Source organism: Crocuta crocuta, unplaced genomic scaffold (assembly GCF_008692635.1).
Source record: "Crocuta crocuta isolate KB4526 unplaced genomic scaffold, BGI_CrCroc_1.0 scaffold376, whole genome shotgun sequence".
NCBI classification, from domain to species: Eukaryota; Metazoa; Chordata; class Mammalia; order Carnivora; family Hyaenidae; genus Crocuta; species Crocuta crocuta.
In genome coordinates, this window is record NW_027527388.1 from 1,050,745 (window position 1) to 1,055,380 (window position 4,636).

General features: G+C 35.0%; 1 pseudogene; it reads left to right on the forward strand.

Moving 5' to 3' along the window:
- Window positions 1-250: 250 nt before the first annotated feature.
- LOC144221881 (NEDD8 ultimate buster 1 pseudogene) lies at window positions 251-4,377 on the forward strand (annotated as a pseudogene).
- The last annotated feature ends 259 nt before the right edge of the window (window positions 4,378-4,636 follow it).

A 4,636-nucleotide genomic window follows, 5' to 3' on the forward strand; every position in this document is an offset into this window, starting at 1 on the left:
GTCTCCCTCTCTCTCTTGCCCCCTCCCCAGCTCGTGTTTTGTCTCCCTGTCTCTCTCAAAAATAAACAAACATTTTAAAATTCCAAAAAAGGAGAAAGAGCTTCTGTAAAAATTAAGGGACTCCTCTTGATGGGAGGAGAAACGAATTCTCTAACTCTATCCCATCATTCTATAAGTAATTGAGTTACAAAGAAATTTCTGCGCTTCTGAAACTAACCCCTGAATTCCAAATTTACCACCAATTGACACAATGGCTTTGGTTAAGTTGTTTGATCCATCACTGTCCTTTCTATTGTGAGTCGCTGTGCATCCCAGCCTTCATTAGAGCATATCTGTAGTTACATCTCTGATCATTTCTGAAGGCTTTTAGCCATAAAACTCATAGTTGTCACCTAAACAACAGTAACAGAATGTCCCAGAAGCATTTTAAATTTAATGCCACCTATTCTGTGAATTTCATCTCTTTATCCTGAATCCATATCTTCTCATGTCTCTTAAGGTAATGACATGCTTTCCTTTAAAGCTTAAAGACATCAGGTCCAATGAGCCCATCCCATCCATTTCTTGACAATGTCTTTTGATTATATTATTAACAGTTTTGTTATTGAAATATCTAGCATTTAATGAATCCTTACTACATGTCAATAGCTATTTGGAACAATATTATACATATATGTATATATGTACTATGTATGTGCTATATATAAGAATTATTTAACTCTCAAAAAAAACTTATGAAATAGAAACTGTTAGTCAACATATTCTAGATGAAAAAAACTAATACATACAAAGTCGAGTTTATCTACTCAAGATATACATCTAGTTAGTGAAAAAAAACAAGATTCAAATTCAAGCAGGACTTTTTACAGCTAGAAAATCAAGTAAGTACTCTTAATTTCATTTATTAAAATTTATTGCTCTTTATTCATTTTCACTTATTCTGAAATTTTATCAAATGATTCAACCATCGGTCTGTATCAAACATACATTTTCTTTTGTGATTTTATGCAATTTTCCTTCACTTTCATGAGTTTGTCCACCACTGCATTTACATAAATGTTTCATTTATCCATAAATTTTTCTTTAATTCATTCCTTTCCCCTTTTAACTCAGTCCTTTCCCCTTTCCCTGGAAGTTATGACTTTTTCTTGTGGATTCATAACATCTGTTATAGTATATTATATTGATTGTGTTATAATAACTAACATGTTGAAGTTACTAAGTAGGTATATATTCCAAGCACAATGCTCAGCCTTCTGCATGTATGTATTTATTTGATTCTTAAACTTTATAATAGGTACTATAATTATTTCTAGTTTATAGACAATAGAGCTAATGTTTAGAATTAAAAATAATTTTCCCAAACTCACATTAGGAGTAGAGTCAGGATTTAAGAGAGAGTTCAGTGCAATCAACTATAACATACTGTGTTTTCATGGGAGATGCATGGCCATTGGCCAGAATTTTGAATTCTTACATAGGAGATATGACAGACAAAGTCTATAAAAGTAAAATAAACATGGGTAAAATAAAGTTTCAGTAAAGTCCAAATGTAATTTATCATTCAAACTGAGACACTTTGGAAAGCAAAGTTATCCAATTGATAATTATGTCAAGTCAACGTGTTTAACATCCAGATTTAGATTTATAGTCACCTTGCATAAATGGAACTATGAAGTAGTTCATTGTCAATACATGAAAGTTAGACTTCCTGCATGCACATCATTCTTGCACCAGTTTCTGAACCGCTACAGAAAGAGGCAGAAAATGTTTGCATATGTCTCAGGTTGCCCAGACTTTCATCAAACAGGGTTATTTTGACCCATTCAGAGTTTCTAAGCTTCTGTACCATGGAGACACCTTAAATAATGTGACTCATTTTTTAGTGATTCTCCAGAAAAACGTTTTATTCACTGTTATTACAAATTTAAAGTTTACCTTATCAATCTGTCTTATTCACATTTTGGCACAGAGTTTATAGGATTAAACTTGTGCTTTGTCCTTATTCCTTGCCAAGTTCCTTTTATTACCTCTTATATATAGAGGTCTGACCTGAAACTTTTACCAGTATGATGAGCATACTCTCTCTCTTTCATTGATCAGAGCTTGTTTAGGCTCCTACATTAGATCTTGTTGATATTGACAAGTCAATTATCAATCCATCTTATTGAGTGTTCCCTCATTTGAGAAATAACATTTAGTGATCACCTCAACACTGGGAGATCTGGTAATACAGAAGCAAATAAGATGAAGCACCTACTAGTAAGGAGCTACTAAAATCAAGTGGTAAAGACAATAGATACTAAACTTAACAGCTTCCTCTTCCAAACCTCACCTACAAGGCTCTACATTGAGAGAGAACATTTGCAGTTGGGTCACTTTACTTTGTACCCATATTGCCCTGCTGGACATATTTCATATTATTCATATGTACTTGCTCCCTGCTACCATGGCAATTTATTTATGCCCCAATGCTTTGAGAAGAAGTTTAACAGATAGGACTCCGTACTTAGTGAGGAATGGTTGAATCTCACTTTGATAGAAGTTAAATGACGATGTTTTTTCCTTCTCCTGTTTTTGTATTACCCATAGAAAAGCAAATATATGTGCTGAAATATGAAAACAATCACCACAATGTAAATATAGTCAAGGATCTTAATGGTGTAAATAAGAAAAATCATATGTGAACATCTTTAATCCTGGATTTACAACTTTCATAGTTAACTTCATAGGTTTCAGAAATCTCATTGTCTAAATAAGTAAAACCACTATATGTTATTTTTTAGGGTAATGAGACACAAATGCAAAATGAATGAAATATTTGTTATAGACACTGGCATATAATCAAAGTACATTGAACACGAATGTCTTCATGTGGAATGTCTTCATATGGAATGTCCTCATATGGAATGTCCTCATGTGGACTGAAAACAAACCAGGGCTGCCTTTGCATCCAGGTACTGAGTGGGTTGCTACAGGAGCCCTGATGGTGCAGGGTGGCACAGAAGTAGTGCATTCAAGCAAAATTGACATAGTGATTAAGGGAAGACAGAATGCAACTTTGAGGATCTTTGCATACAGTTGAAAATAAAGAAATTGGTTTGGCATTGAAGGACCTTGCTAAGAACTCTGCCAAGCTAAGGCTGCAAAAGTCAAGTGGAAAAGATAATAGAAGAAATATGTTACAGAGCAATTGAGCATGAAACAGGAAATGGAAATTATAAGACAATAGGAATTGCTACAACTGAGATATTTTCACCTCCAAGACTAAGAACAGGTAGAAAACTTGTTGGAGGCCTGTTTGTATATTAAAAGCAGAGAACTGAGGTAAAAGAGCTGAAACCTTTGGCTTTCAATAAAACTACATCAAAATTGTCATAAATGAGGAAGAACCTCCACTAGGAGAAACACTTAAAGAACAAGTAGTAACACAATGTAAAAAGTATAGTGCTCCTCTCAACAATAGCCAAAACATGGAAAGAGCCTAAGTGTCTATCAATGGACGAATGAATCAANTATAGTGCTCTAACTAAAGTAATCTGAAGAGGATGTGAGGTAACCTTCAGGTTGAAGATGAGCAAAATAAAGCCAAAATAAGAGAAGAAATGAATCAGAGGATTTATAGACTATAAAGATTGTCAGAGAGGGTTGAATAGGTAGTAAATCCAGAAACATGCAGCTAACTAGACAGGTTAAGCAGCCAGAATTCCTCCATAAGAAAGAAAAGCCCTTATTTTAGCTCTGGGATATCATGAGTACGGCAGAGCTTTCCTGAATGGGAAAGAATATCAAATAGTCTTGCTCTGTCTGTTGGACACCGAACATTTTCTGAGTGTTGCAGAGAACTGGATACAGTGGATAAGTATGCAGTGCTCCGGCTGGATACAGTATGGAGCTACTTCTACTTGGAACAACCGGAATGCTTTGAAAACACAGGGGAAAAAATAAAGTTAGCCTAGAAATCCTTTAAAACTTATGATGAAAACTATCAGAGACTGATCCACATAAAGGAAATTGTGGGAAAGAGAAGGTACTGTTTTTAAGACTTACTTCCTTCAAGGCATCTGAAATTATCATGGTGGAAATGGTGAAGAGCCTTGTGAGTATCCCAACGGGGCATGTCAACACAGTTCTGTATTGATCTGTCACAAGTTCACAATTTGTTGCAGTTGAGATTTAACATTGAGGAAGCCTGGCTTGGACTAAGGGCATGTGACAAGCACATGGATAAGGTAGCCACCCATACTAGCAACCAAAGAGAGGACTTGGCTGAAATAAGTAAAGAGGAAAAAGAAGAAAAGACACTGAGAAAAGAGAAAATACTCTTTTCAAGGAATGGGCTCCTCTACTCCTGCACCAAGCATGGCTCTCTATTAGGCCCTGAGGATTGTTCTCAGTAATCACCATGTGTGTTAGTTAAATGATACCAACAACTGTCAACAATGTCTTCTGGAAAATATTAGGCAATTGGTGTACATGGACTTTGACATGGTAGCATCATTCTGAAATTCTAATTTTGACAGTTGTATCTTCAAGTCCAAAAATCTTCACAAAGAATTTTCTTTACTTCAGGTTCCCTTTAAGAAATATTAGTGTTTGTCTAGACACTTCATAGTAGTCCCTCATAATATGTTTA